This window comes from Spea bombifrons, chromosome 4, assembly GCF_027358695.1.
Source record: "Spea bombifrons isolate aSpeBom1 chromosome 4, aSpeBom1.2.pri, whole genome shotgun sequence".
NCBI classification, from domain to species: domain Eukaryota; kingdom Metazoa; phylum Chordata; class Amphibia; order Anura; family Pelobatidae; genus Spea; species Spea bombifrons.
In genome coordinates this window covers 80,577,608-80,594,037 of record NC_071090.1, presented here as the reverse complement: position 1 = coordinate 80,594,037, position 16,430 = coordinate 80,577,608, and the positions used below count along the sequence as shown (strand labels likewise).

The 16,430-nt window shown below is 36.5% G+C and overlaps 1 protein-coding gene across 1 annotated transcript in view; it reads left to right on the top strand.

Annotated features, from left to right (window-relative positions):
• The window catches only part of UNC13C (unc-13 homolog C), a 208,279-nt gene that overhangs the window by 47,580 nt on the left and 144,269 nt on the right, over positions 1-16,430 (top strand). The gene's annotated exons all lie outside the window — the stretch shown is intronic.

The window sequence follows — 16,430 nt, the reverse complement described above, 5'->3', positions numbered from 1 at the left end:
CTCTGCAGCGGTGTCTTTTTGTTATTTAATGTTTAAGAATGTCTTCTTTGGCCCTGTAACAATAAAATATTTCTAGATCAAAGCCAAACTTTATTACAGAAACATCTCAGTAATGTGTCATACATGATTCATTGGACGTTGCTTGAAATATTTACTATTTTATTAGTACTAAAGCTTACAAGTGATGAGCACCACTGATAACGGCTAAATGGAAGTTATGGTAGCGTGAATTAATTTCGCTTTTTCTTCCGTTAAGCTCAATGGGTATATAAAGTGGCTCCCAAGGTACTTATCCACTGGAAGACATGCCAAGTTATATTCTGCAAGGCATCAATGTGACTTAATACTGCCAGGTGTGTTCTTATAGAGAGAGTACTCTAGAATCTACAATATTTTTCAGCCAGTAAGTGCCAAGACTTCTTGGAGTATTACTCTCATCATCCTCAGACTGCAAGGGGTTAGCAATGGAGCAGTAGGAATTATAGTCCTTCAAATGAACTCCAGGAGTTTGCGTGTTCCTTATCTACAGCATTTATTGGTTATGCACAATCTACTAGTAAATCAGAAACAAAGCTTCCCATTCATTTTATTTTTAATCTTATTAACTGATAAGACTGAGTGCCAAGAGAAATGTATGATTCACTTATTTTGAGGATTGTGTTCATATTTCTAGTAAATAGCAGTCTAAAAGAACAATCTAATGTACTGTATATTTTAATATGAAATCTATAGAAAAGGAGATTATTTGTATTTATTTAAGAAAACCGTGTGTGTTTGGCATAGATAACGCTCGTTAACATTACAAAGGGTTATTTTAAGGGGCGTTGTTGCTGTCTTCTGTTGGTACCTTCTTGTGTATAATCAAGGTATATTTGACTTAACGAACAAAAGACGCCGTGTTGGATCTTCTAAACAGCATTAACTGGGATATATTGATAGATGGCCAGCCACTGCGTATTTATCATTTAATCACTCACTGTTGCTTTTCTTTGTTGCTAGTGGTGAGTAAAACATCTAAAACATCCAGTAGGTAAAGTGAAGGACTGATGCCAGACTTATTGCTGCCTTGTGCATAGTTTTTTTTTAAAATAAAACAAATCTTTCCATAATATAAGATCTGCAGAGAATATATTCTTTGTTGGGTAGAATAATTAGGTATTAGGCTTTCCACTTAAAGTTTTAGCGGGGTCATTTACGTCTGTTGTATACCTACTCTTGAATACAACTCTGTTATAACTGAATATGAACATAGCATTGAAGAAAGATCATGTCCATTATAGTCATTATCATTTTAAACTAGGCATCGCCAACTCATGTGTACAACAAATTTCCCAAATCAAGCAAATTTTGCTACATACCATATTGGCTCGGATATAGGCCACCCCCGTATATAGGCCGCACCCTAAAAGTTAGCTTTTTTAAAGAAATTTTTTTTAATAGACATGCTGCCACTCTGCCCCCCCCGAGATATGCTGCCACTCTGTCCCCCCCCGAGATATGCTGCCACTCTGTCCCCCCTGAGATATGCTGCCACTGTCCCCCCCTCGAGACATGCTGCCACTGTCCTCCTCCCCCCCGAGATATGCTGCCACTCTGCCCCCCCCCGACTTACCAGAGCAGACTCCCGGGTGTCTTGCGGGGCCGCCGCTGCCGGTGAACGTCTGCACGATGCGCTTAGACAACCTCCTGTGTGGGCACTCCCCCCGTGGGAAGTGCTGGCAGGGGAGGCTGTCTGAGCGTATCAGAGAGTAGGATACAGGTAACCCTGCTGCCTGCCCGGCGCTAGACCCCGAATATAAGCCGCACCCCCACTTTAAAGACTTAAAGTGGGGGGAAAAAGTGAGGCCTATATTCGGGCCAATATGGTATGTGTCTTCTCTGTGTCATCTAGGTTTTAGCCCTTGATGTGATCCGAAATCACATGAAAAGTCAAACGCTTTGTTTGCATAGCAGCAGAAAAAGCTTGGGACTATTAAGACAATGAAAGGCAAAATCACAGGCTTTTTCATGTGTTTTATGTGTTATTGTATTTGTAGAAAATATGTTTGTGAAAATAAAAATATTAAAATAATAATCACTTATATATACTCATACTTTCTACGTAACGTGCCGTAAGTGTGGAAATTATAAGTAAGCTATAAGTAAGCTATGTCTATATAATTTCTTGGTTCTAATACTTTCAAGAAAAAGGAAATAACTTGCCTTTCCTGGATTGTTGTATCAAGATCTTTAGGGGGTCCTTTCTGAATAGTAGAAAGGAAAGCAAAATCATTTCCTTTCACTATACCCCCCAGATTATCGTTCTACGATTTTATAACAAAAAAACCCCAGTAATGCTGTGCATTGTAATGAGTGAACGTACCGTTCCAAAAGATCTGTGTGGGAGCTTTGTGCATTTCGGAATTATTTATTTACCTAATTATTTTCCTTGTGCTGTTTTCTTCCCCTATTTGCGTACGTCTTTGAATATGATATGAATTACAAAACACACCCTTTCTGTATTATAATGTGTATGATTTCCCTTTCAAGACCAAATGAGTCGTTATATCGCAACAAAAAGTATAAACGGTATAAACTGTTTTTGTTGGCTTAACCAAGCGTCCGTTAACATAATTTGTGAAGTAGAGAAATAAATGAAAAGAACATTGGCAGCAAATGTTTCATTTGGAAAAATCAGGGTTTCCCTTGGGTAATTTGAACGAGTTTGGTATTGTGCAAATGAAGACTGAACAAAAGCAAAGAAATCAGCAATGCCTCTCTTTTTGTGTTTGAGAAACAATCACTAAAGGGAATATACTAAAGAGGAATAACAATTTGTTGTTGAACTTTCTCCCAAGTTCTCTTGCCTTCCTTTGGAGTCTATCATAATTACCGACACCTCAGAGGAATGACTAATGAGTGTTGAGTTAAGGAGATAAGTACATAAATGTTATTGAAGACTCGGTTTGACAGACAAAGACAAAAGCAATACACTGAGAAGAGAAGGCCCCGTCTCCAAGCTTACAGTGTCTGTTTAGGGCATATATAAGGTAATGGGTGTTCAGGGTGCATGTGTGGTAGATGGCATCACAAGATTGTAAAGGCTCAAAGCCAGCGCTAGAAAAGAAGAGATTATGTGTCTTCTCTGCCTTACCAGTCTAAGGGCTGTCAGCTTCCCAGGCGATGCTCTTTTAAATATTAAACTTTAATTATGTTTTGACTCATAGATGTGGATTTTATTGTTGTATATAAAGAAATCTGTCCATGTAGAATCTCAGAGACACAGCTACTTTACGCGAGCACCCTCCAGGATTCAGTTTTTTATATCCAAAAAAGTCTCCGTTTTCTATCTAATGGGTGAGTTAACTATAAGTTCTGTTTACATTGCAGTCAACTCACATCCTACATCACTGTACATGTGTCCATTGGACAAGGCGACAATAAAACACTTTCTAAGAAAGGTTTAAAACTCTGAAAATGATTTCACCCTCACACTACAGACATCTGTGGAAATGAGTATTACGTTTTAATTAAAACACATAAAAATGTAATCACATAGAAACAAGTGTAAATAGTGCAGTCTGCTCCTCACGAATATAGGTGCCCTACTCCTTCCTTATAAATAAATAAATAAATCAGAACTGGCACTACAGAAATCTTTTTTTCATAAATGTTTATTTTGACATTTTAATATCTTACCAAACTTCAAGTCATTTTGCCCCTCTTTTGTGGTCTAATATCTCCCTTTTTGCTGGGTACAAGCAATACTGTGTACAGAAACAACAGAATTCAATGCCATTAATCACTCTGAATAGGCCACAAACTTTTGTAAAATGATCTTAGTAAAGTCCTACCCCTAGACATGTTTTTAACCACATCCCTAAAGCAAAAGTGTCTCTCGTTGTCCCTTTGAATGTTAAGAGGTCCTATATTTTGAAATAATAACATTAAAACTAGACAAAACCAAATATTTGCAATAGCTTTATGAGTCGACTGGTGCCCTTTCTACACACACATTGAAAACTTTTAAGGAACTTACAACTTTAACAGTAAAACAATTCCTTTAAAATCATTACTGGATCATGTGTTTTGAGGGTTAATAAATATACTGCCATACACGGTCCCGTTGCTTTAATCAGAACATAAAAAGTCTGACATGGCTGATACAGAATTACTTAAAATTAGAAATTCATTATTATCATTATCTTGCAGTCTAATGTGTCAATCATTGAACGTCTGTAAAAGAGAGAAAAGCGGTGTTTTGTGTGGAAATAATGCTAATTAGCTTGAATGTAGAAAACCAGGCGAGCAAATGAAGCATTTTCAAAAGCATAGATAAATCCACTTTTTTTATCTGCACTCTTTTCCGTAATGCATATTATAAAAGAGAACTACTATCAACTTAAAACAAAAACGGCTTCAAGTGTGTTTTGGCTTGTTCTTCTTAGGAATATATGTGTGTATATATATATATATATATATATATATATATATATATATATATATATATATAAGTCAATGTTAAAATTGGTTAATTAATAAAAAGTAAAAACATGAAATGGTCAGGCACATGTGCACAATCATAAACCACTTTATTGCACTATATTGGCATTGAGCCCTTCCAACCATCTGCACGTCTGTAAAAGTGGGGTTTACTCGATGGGCAGTGGTAGTGAGTTGATGCATGACTTAACTATTAATTATGAACAGCATTCTTTTACGGTAAGAAGTATGCACTATGCAAGGCCAGCTATTTATGGCAGAATAAATCCACTGGCCAGGGGCTCACTGTTATATTTGATAACTTCAGCCAGTAAGCTATGTGTACCATGGGTATATTTGGGAACTTTCGAGGGTAGGCTACCCAGAGTGCTCCCTTTTCTTGAAAGTGTGTTCGTGTAGAGAACAACTAGCCCCAGAGAGCTTTTTTTTGGGTGAGGAGTGGGAATTTCCACACATCACACCCGTACTTGGACGAAAAAAGACTTTTTTGTAGACTTGGGAGACACAGGGTTCCCCTAAGAGACCCCGGTTCACACCTGGGAAGTTCCCAGGTTTAACCTTGGGAGAAGCCTTACAGCATGCTTAGTACATTTACCCACTTTCGGTTATTTTATCCGGCTCTGAGGTTTGTGAAAAACAAAACAGGCTCTTATGTTTTTAAATGATGGAGGCAAAGCTGACTCACTTAATATCCCCGCATTATGATGACTAAGTTGAAAATGATCAAAGCTGGGATTAATGGGTTTTGGTCCACTCATTTGGATTGGGGCGAGAAAGAAACGTGTGGACAGGTATTAAGTGGGTGCATTTGACAAGGTTTCAGAGACAATCAGGCTCTATTCTGGCAGGAGGAATGATGACTGGATTCTTAAAAACGTGGCAATAAAATGTTATCACAAATACATCTGAAAGGAGCTTGGCATTGTATTCAGGGCAAGTGCAGACATAACCATCTCAGCACAATTCTCAACGTAGGATGTGTATTTCTATAAAATGTTGATATCTGGAAATAGAATGATTTTGTTTTGTACTTTCTATGTTAAAAGATTGTAACACTTACCAGCAGATAAGAGGTAGCGACTGTGTTTTATAAATTAAGATTGATTATAAAGTGATACATTCTGTAAATTAACAGAGAATATCACAAATGAGCTGTATGATTTATACCAGGTTTCTGGATGTCCTTTATTATGAAGGGCCTAGGCCTACTCAGCCCCTCTTATACGAGAACATCCATGCTGTTGGTCCTCCTTGATAATATGTAGTTACATTGGTGAGTCAATTTTTTTCTGTAGTGTAGTGGGGCCAGGGCCGGCCGAAGACTTAACGCCGCCTGGGGCGAAGTTTAAAATGCCACCCCAGGGGGGGGGCGGCATTTTAAACTTCGCTGACGCCATTATTCCCCCCCCGGTACTTACCTTTAAAGAGTCCTGCCGGCGAGTCTCCCTGCTCTGCCACGGTGCCGGTTTGTAATGCTGAGCGCCGGAAATTGACGCCACTTCCGGCGCTCATCATTACAAGCCGGCACCGAGACTGAACAGGGAGACTCGCCGCAGAGGAGAGAGAGAGGGGTGCCGAGCGGGTAAGCGAAAACCACTCGGTGCCCCTCTCTCTCTCCTCCACTTCAAAAAAAAACCCAAAAAAACGCTTGGGGCGGCAAAGTGCCGCCCCTTCTAAAGTGCCGCCTGGGGCAATTGCCCCAGTCGGCTCCATTGTAGGGCCGGCCCTGAGTGGGGCGACCTGTTCGTTAAAGAGATTATCTAGGAAAATTGGTTTCAAATATCGCAATACGTTTTCTTCTTATGTTAAAGCTTAGAATCTTGTGTTCAGAAATCCCAAACAACGCCAATGTGATGTCATCAGCCAGAAAAGGCTGCCACAAAGCATTGATGGATGGTCAATTGAATGCTGTACATATCAATATTTTCCTGACAATCAACTGAGCTCTTCATTCTTAGATAACGAAGGCTTTTTTTTCTTCTTCTAATAGAAACATCCTAACTCAAATAGTTTTAAAAACATCAAACATGCCATATGGAATTACTGTCTACATCCTCTGTGGTAAATCAATGTATTAATGTCACATTTTATAATACAGAGGTTGCTCTTACATAAAATAGGTAACTTCCAAGTCCAAATACAGTATGTGTCTTACATTTTCATTGTACATTGTTGGGAGATGTAAGGGTTGAAAATAAAAGAAATGCTTTACTACTTTGTGTATTGTGTAACAATTGGTTGTTATATTCATTGGAGCTTTCATACTAGGTGCAGTGTCTAGAAAAGCTTTTAGCAGCAATACATAAATCTTCTGAAAACCGTGATGGCATGTGTTGTAGAGCCCAGTAACGAGGTGTATATTTAATTCTCTTGAGATTTTAGAGGAGGCAAAGTGGCACTTAAATCCTAAGTTTGTAGACCAGAGTGAACCAAAGGGAATAATCAGAATGAGGGTGATGATGTTCCATTGTTTAAGGCTTGTTTGAAGAGTTCCTAAATTATTCAGAGGAAGAAGTTGCTGCAGTCATTACATTGGCTGTATACTTTTGAATTTTTATCTGAAAATGGAATTGCTCTACATTTTTCACTTGTCGTGGTTGAGTTATAATATTGTTTCTTGTCCTAAATATTCCATGCAGCCTAGTATGCATAATATGGCTACCAGTGGAAAATAAGATTGTGGTGTCAACTTGCATTAAGAGAAAAGAAGTTAATAAATCAGGAGCCCATGCGTGCAGTGGTTGGGTGACCTGTATATCTTCAATGAACATGTTCAAAGAAGGAAATGTGTATGTCTGTAGTAAGGTTTTGAAAAAGCATCAAATTCCGTTTCTCCAAGATAACCTTGATTGCAATAGGATAAATGATGATGGTTGAAATAACCCTTGGTGAAATGGTCCCATACCACAAGTTGTCGGTTGAGTCTGAAAGAACATCTATCATTCTTAGACACTAACAAATAAATGACTGATGCCACAACCTCCACTAATTTAATTAGAGGTCAGTGGTATGTTCCTTACTGGCACATATTTGCTGATACATTAACAACAGGGCTATTGAAATGTATACATTGAAGAGAACCTGGTAGCCATTCATCATATATACTAGTAGCAAATTTAACATAAAAATGTTCCTGAAGTGTCTTGACATCAACAGATGAAATCAATTTGGCAGTATTGCGGTGAATCCATCAGATAGCGTTCTAGTGAGAAGACAATTGTACAGTCAACCCAGCTCATAGCCAACAAAGCTAACTTTTTCCACATAAACTGTACATTGTATCGCCCCCTTTATCAAATTGAATACTAATTAATTAAATGGATTTTCCTTGGAATTGTAAAGAAAACATGGTATTAACTGAGATTTTATAGCATCTTGCTTTGATTGCCAGCTTGGATAAATGAGCAGTCTATGCTAATTTAATTGAATAACCAAAAATAGTGAATTAAACTGAGTGGCAGTTCCAGATAAATACATTTTTTTATATCATTTTCTTTTTGTGTTTGAACCTTGGCATGAAGGGAACATTTATTTCTGGATGACCATGAAACTGAGACAGGAAAGTGTTCTGAGAAAGATCTATGAGTCTGACCCTGTAAGAATCCAGATAAAGTAGGAGACAGAGTAACAACAGTTATGATGCAGGTCATTAATGTTAATATAGGGTTTGCAGGAGATAAAGCTTTGACCAGGCCTTGAGTGTCTGCTTGGGGAGCTACGTTGCATTGGACATATTTTGTTTCTTAACCAGAACAGGTCCTCTTCTGTTTCTTTCCAATTGTCTGCACTTATTGGGCCTTATTGGAGTTTATATGTGCAGTGCCCAGGGATATCTTCTGATATAGGCATAGGTGTGATTCTTTTCTTACAAGACTACTAGGGTGAGGTAGGACTGAGCAGTAAAAAATAGTTAACACCAGGATATTCGCTTGCTATCTTGTTATACTCATGTGGTGAGATATTTAAAAAGACAGTTGACAGTGGAAGGCGGTATCTAGAAAAAACCAGTTCAATCCAGTTCAATTGTTTATTTTTTTTAAGCAGCCTCTTGGCAAAATGAAATATTATGGAACTTAAGTGACAGCAGTGCTGGCATACGCTGTATAGGATCCGGCTCCTGCTGAAAGATAAAAGCTGTATGAAGTCTATTAATACAAAAATTTGGTTTTGTTATATACTTATGTTTTATCATAGAGAGCTGAGGAACATACAATATATGCTCCTTGCTCTGTACAAATACAGCTCTTGCAATTATTTAACCTTGACAAATTAATACCAAAATTTAAAAAACCATTCACCAAAGTACTTTGCCCATACTTACATGGGTATTTCTTATCCAGGAAATACATTAAGCATCCAATTGCCCTAACCTGGCTTCTCATCAAGCACAATATAATGTAAAGGAACATAAAAATGACTTGTATTTTATCTCATTTAAAGTACATTAAGCAGGCAAGTGATATATCTTCAGACCATTTCCGCTTTTCTTGCTCTACACAAGGTATTGGATAATGAAGTCATGTGGAATTATGTAACTCGCGGTATATTCATATTTGTATGCTTAGCCCTTCATCAAATATAACATTTGTATGAAGTATTCTACTTGCAGAGCACTCCAATTAAAGAGTCTGCAGGGAATGGATGAGAGGAACTGACAGTGGGGTAAATGGGTTAAGTTAATGGCATCATTAAATGTAGTTTGAAAAGGATTTTGCACTCCAGAATTATGCCCTTAGGTGGGTGAAGTCCTTATACAAAGGAGTCAGATCATAAACATCTGTCACAGAGTGGAGGGCAGATGTAGATGGGATAATTCTTTCCCAATCCAATTTGGACAATAAAACGATCTTAAGTGCCCAGCAAATTATTCCCTGTTGGTTCCATATAAAAGATCTAATTGTAGTTTACACGGATACTGAGTAACTGAATAATTTCCTTATTGCCATCAAGACTATATGAGGTCACAGAGCATTTACATTGGGATTAACTCATCTGAATTGGAACCAGAAAACACACAGAAATCCATGTTTACAAATAGCAACTCGAGGGCGATGTACTTACTGGAGCAGCCCATGAAATGTTCCAGTTGATTGCCCCAATGTTGGAACTTTGCACCAGAATGAGTTTGTTAGATCATTTGGTGGTATTGCAAATTCAGTTATGGTTTCCCAAGCCATTCAGAATACTTCCTTTATCCTCTTTAAGTAAATTACACCTGTCCCTTTTGACCGATGGAAGAGAAATCATTTAATATGTTCTAAGAATGAGTGGCATGGATTTAAAGTTAATGGCTGTTTGGTGAACTGAGGAGATGTACCTGGCTTGCTTTAGCTTTGCAGCTGCTTATACACAACGTTCTCTGCTGTCTTCGACTTGCAGGTGCAAGGTTCTGTTCAGAGCAGCCAATGAGTATTATTATTGGCTGTCCTTCAATTAAATTTGACAATTATATGTTTGTTTTGTTTCCACACTGATCATGTAAGCTTCCCCAATCTAAGAAATCAATTTTTAAGATGTTATATATGCATCACTGTACCATTAGTCAGTTTACATTGGATTGTACCTTGTGACTACATCTATTTTTTTTTTCTATGTTGGCCCACTTAGATGAGTCTAAACTCTTCAGGCAGGAACTAAGCTTCCAAGTGATTTTACATACACACACATATATATATATATATATATATATATATATATATATATATATATATATATATATATATATATATATATATATATATATAGATATAGATATATGATAAAGTGCCAGCCTAAGTGAGGCTTCTGTCAAAAAGACATGTCTTGATTACATCAGAGTTTATTGCAGAGCATTGTAGATTTTAGCTCATTTTAAATATGCATCAACATCTGTTTAACAACTTGTGTGCATTAAACAAGACTTCTGTTACATATTTAATAAATTAGGCACATTTTATAAGCCTACTTAAAGAAAATAATGACACATTTAAGTTGTGAGTAGCAATGTTCATTGTTTAATCTCATAGTAGCCACTTATGTTTGTTTGTTGCAAAAAAAAGATGATAATTAGCAACTGTCATAAGTAACATGTAGAAGTTGCAGCTAAGACCAACCCTACCATACAGACAAACTAGGTGGATACATTGGGAACTGAGCTAGTAGGGATCTTATTTGCAAGCTGGAGGGGTTTTTAGGAAATCTGGAAATCCTAGGGGAAATTCAATTTTCTAGTATTTCTAGTATTCTAGAAATTATAGAAACCCTGTTTTACATGTGCATCGCTTTATTATGTAAAAAAAAGAATTCACGTTGCATCAATTATGTATTTAAGCAATGTAAGCTCACAAAAGCTGGGTCCTGTTATTTTTCTGTTCAAGTATGTCTTAACTCATTTGTTCATGATATTGCTAATTGTTTTTTATATTTAGTTTTAACTGACAATCTGTATTCTCCCTAGTGCTACAGAATCTGTAGGGCACACAATAAATAAAATGTAACGTAATGGACGCTGCCCTAGGATTGGCCTAGGTTAGCAAACTCCTGCTACAAAACTCTATGTCGCCCTCTAGGGGAGGCACTCTGCATAAGACCTAGATCTTAGCTCTTTGCATATTGTTGGAACATTCAATTGGTATCTGTGCTAAAGAGACATGCCATCCTTAGAAAGTGACTATAACAGGGGCATCCAATGGGCGGCCCTCCAGCTACTGCAGTACTACATCTCCCATAATGCTCTTTCAGCTAAGAGGCTGGCTGAGGAGCATGGGGGATGTAGTCCTGCAGCAGCTGGAGGGCCGCACGTTGGACACCCCTGGGTAGACCTAAATACACTTTGAGAGTACAATGAATCACCACTTAGAGACTATATATACCCCCTTACATTAATATCTAGACAGCTGAACAATATTTTTACTCCAACAGTACAGTTGTTATAGGGTTGTTATTGTATACATACAAATCAATTCCTTAATTATATATGCAGTGGTCATAGAGGGTAAACCTCACCCCAATCATACTTTTAAATATCTCTCAAGAGACACAAATATTAGCGTAAGTAAAATACGAACCGTATATGTTATCTCAGATCAGACTGAGCGCTCATAAAAATGTGAGTCCCAGACATCAGAATTCGATAAGCAGATCTATAATGCAGAACACGCATAGATTATTTCAGCATTGCATCCAAACACAGAAAAATTATTTGTTTTCTAAGAAAAAGAAGTGTTACTATCGTATATAATGTGTTATAAGCCCAAGTAAACATTTCGTATGAGAAAGTAGGGAACAAATATGCTGCACCTTTTATATTTAATTTATAGTCTGTATCAGAAAGAGGCATGTATATAAAATACTTTATATACATAACTCATTGCCCCGCTAAAATATATCTTCCCTGCTGTGCCTAATTGCTGTTGGCAACCTTTGTAAGGGGACTGTGAGGACAAGAGGGATAAGAAAATATATCAGGCAAGTTATGACACATTTTGCCACAATGATCTCAAAAGTCCAACCACAAAGTGTATTTTATACCTTGTTTAAATAAATCAATTTAATGTCGGGGAGAGTTTCCCTTGAAAGGGACAATAGTGACAACAAATGACCCTAAATTCAAAGCACGGGTGCAGGGTAATGTGAGAGAGTCCAGTGTACTTATTTAGGTACACTACAGTCATGGATATATTGTCTTGGGTTGGACAGTACTAATGGGGTAACAATTAGGGTGGACGTACTAAGAGTTTGCCCTCGATATTGGGAAGAAATCAGTACTTATTACACTCCCTACACACATCATCATATCCCTTGCTTTTTATTATAAATGAATATTACATTTCTCAATATATGATGGCATTTATATTGGTCTACATTGCCAAACTGCAAGGGGAGTGTCATTTAAACGTAATAAAATAAATAGAAGTGCCACAACATTAAAGAATCCCCACACAGTAGTTACAGAAAGCTTTATATATAAATGACTAAATATGATTTGCAGAAAATCTGCAATTTGCAATAGCAATTCATCAGTTAGAACAGTTTAAATATTTTTATAATAAAGATTGTACGGTTGCCATTAACTTATCTGATGCCTGAATCAGTATTTAATGCCAAGATTGTTGAAGATTGATGTACTTTCGCTGATAGTTTAGCCTGAGTGCTTTCATATATTTTATGTTCTGCAAATTTATCTGGTTTGTTAAAGGTGCTATTCCACTTAGACAAACGATGCATTACATTCTCCAGGATGTTAATCAAAAACCTTAGCAGATCTGTCATTTTAGTCTTTCCTCTGAAAGAAAACAACGCAGAAATCTTCAAGGGGGAATCCATTCCTTACATTCCATTCCATTAAGAACAAATACTGTAATTCATGTTACATTCGCAAACATTGCAAATTAAAAACTGAAATGTTGGTGTAGCCAACTGTTCCCATGATCCTAGCTAATGTCTGCTTCTTCTTCATGCCTTTTCCGCTTTTGCTTCTTCTTTTTGGCATAAGCTTTGGCTCTTCTAAGTTTAGGAAGAATGAGATGAAACAAAGTTAATTCATAATAGCCCAACCTCACTTCAAGCCCCATCATGGCTTGTCCAGCCAGATACTGTATGTATAAAATAAAGAAAAAACCAAAATAAAGAAAAAACCAAAAATCTCACGTGTATAATAACAAAATAAATAAATACTTCCCTCAAGATAGCAGCTTCCAGAACCACTCTTCCTCAAAGTGTATACACAACCAGACAGCACAATATGGAGCGCATATACATGAGGGAAAGAAAAATAAAATACAATAGTGTAATATGTAGAAACCACAATATAAAATGTGAATATAAGAACCACTCACAAGTGAACTGAGTGTAAAATACTCATTTTATGTTTTGTATTTTATGATTTTATGTATTTTGATTCTATTTGATTTTACTACTCCTGAAGAAGCCGACGTACGATCGGCGAAACGCGTCGAGGGATATAATAAACCGAATACCTTTTAACATTTGGTTTAATTTTATTTATACGCACATGCACTATTCTCTTCGAGTGGTGCCACCGCAATTGTAAGTGCATTTTTGTTTTCTACATATCCGACTATTGAAGATACTGCACCATTTTTGGTCTACTTTCATTTGCAGCATTCAAGACTCATATATGGGATTGCTGATGAGCTCATTACACTCAGTTCACTTGTGAGTGGTTCTTATATTCACATTTTATATTGTGGTTTCTACATATTACACTATTGTATTTTATTTTTCTTTCCCTCATGTATATGCGCTCCATATTGTGCTGTCTGGTTGTAGATACTGTATGTATGTATGTATGTATGCATGTATGTGTATATATAATGTAATCTTGAATCTACCCATCCCTTAGAAAGTAAAGAGAATAAGACAATATTTAAGATTACTCCCTTTTTTTGTTAAATGAAAAACAATATAGCTGGTATAATGCCCTGGTCTGCTGGAGCTATTTCACTTATTTTATTTGAAAATAATCAGCCATATTCAAAATAGAAAAACAGAATAATAAAGGATCCCCATCCATTAATCACATAAATACAATAGCTAAACCTTGATAATGATGACAGCAATTCATTTAGCAATTAACAGCAATTCATTTATTGTGACTACAATAAATTAATTGTTCTTATCATGATTTGGAAAAAAATAGCTGCTTTGCAGGGCCCTAATATACATGTGTGTGTATAAATGTATATATATATATATATATATATATATATATTTATATATATATAGAAATATATACATACACAGACACACAGTATATCACACTGAACATGTTGGTTTGCGAGGTACTTCTGCTGTAAGATGTCTATAAATGCTGACATTTTGATAGGAACAGTGTTTTTATTGTGCTATTTGAACATATTTTTTGTCTAAAGAGCTGAACAGATAATAAAAAAGCAGAAGTTATTTGGTTTCTCTAACAGCATAAACATACATATTTAAAAATTATTGTAAAAATGTATATGTTTGTTTTTGTTGTTGTATACAATTATCATTATTTAAGGTATAAAGATGGGCACAAGATTGGCCGGATGATACCGATTTGCTGTTTTCTTCTTTTTAATGGAGAATGGACTAGCCTGAGTAGTCGCATAGTCATTTAGTGTATTGATAAGCAGATTACCTACCACTAGTAAAAGTAGCAAACTATTCCAATACCCTCCATATTCTTTGTTATAATATTTCGTCAGAAGCGTCCAATCTATTCAAGGCTTGGCATTGTTTTATAGGCATGGTCTGTGCCAATCATCGCTAGACCAGATGGTTCTTCTATCATGGGGTGTTGGATGCTAATTGACATTTATAGTAGTACATTATGCTGGAGCCAGAAACAAAAACTCTTTATGAATATGCCTCCCTGTGGTTCTTTCTGCTTTTTAAAAAATATATTGGGTTATTTTCCACTCTATATTTCTTAATACGGTTTAAAGACACTTCTATCTATCTGCTTAGTATAATGATCTTACAATGCTGGTTTACATGTTTTATTTACTACTGGAAATCATCCAGTTTATTATATTTCTTGCTTTATTTTCACCTTACCAGTGTGCATAGTATATCTCACATATCCTCAAAGAAGAAGTTTACCTTTGGCATTGAAATTTTGATTGAGGTGTTATATAGTATTATGTCACTGGCATAGCAAAAGGCAAAATATCTTTAATTACATGGAAACGTCTCAACTACACAACAGTCCAAAGCAAGACTGGGGTAACATCTGCACCACACACCAATACTTCATTAATGGTATTGTGTACCAGTGGCTATCTGTTAGAGAGCTTCTATTGTTTCGGTGCTCATTGAAGCAAAAAATCTTACTACCTTGTCTTTTAAGCCAGGGCTTAAGGGTTGCAGGTCTGAGGCCCTGTTTCCATTCCATGCCTTCTAATTACTTCACTGTTTTCAACACTGTTTTTCTGTGACATTGCTGTAGAAGCAAGGCCAGCCCTAGGAGATTCAAGTGTCCTAGGTAATCTATGTCTCGGTCTTCTATCCATCCAACTGTGTCTTTATGTTAGGTTCACCTGAATCAACCAAGATATTCAGAAGAACATGCTTAGTATGCATACTGACATATGTATATTTAAGCCGTGGAAATATATCTACCCCCAATGCTTCCTTCTGCTGGAAGGGAGGGCTGGCACTTTCTGGCCTGGGGGAAGGTAATGCCACGTGGTCCCATGGGCCCTTTGCCTCCTCTCCCAATAACTCACACATGCACATGCACACATATTTAGACACTCTCACACTTTTACACACTCTAACACTTTAACTTTGTCTCTAACATACATATATACACGTGCCCTCCTTTACCCTCTCACTCACTACCTTCCCCTACCCCCTCACCAGAAGCTTTTGTTCTAGAAGCCTTAATTTTACAGCAGTGTCATGTAACTCAGAAATATCATACAGTACTCTAGATAATGGACATTTTTAAAAATTACAAATGTCAATATTTGGAGAACTGTTCAAACATTCCCTCTATGACTTCAGAATGTAAAAATGATACAAATTTCATATAGTATCAGGGGTGGAATCAAAAGCAATAGACTTTGCATCTACCAATGGCATATCATTAAGGACAGCTGTTGGTTGATATTGAAGAAATAAATTAACTGCAAGCATTGATGTTATATCCCTGTGGGAGGTGGCCCTGATTTGACTCATTTTATAAAATATTTGAATAAAATCACAGTATAGACCAAAGTGACAAGTTCAGCTTTTCAGCTGCTGTGATAATTGTAATATGATTTTTTTTTAACTTTATATAATGGCCATCTTACCCGTGATTATAATATCTAAATAACATTATTAATGAAGTCTGCAGCATTGAGCATTCATTCTGCACAGTGGTATACATGTAGTGTGCATTCTATGAAGTGGTATAAATGTTATTTTGAGATGTTTGTTTGAATATGTATTTGTGTATAATAATTGATAAACATTCAATA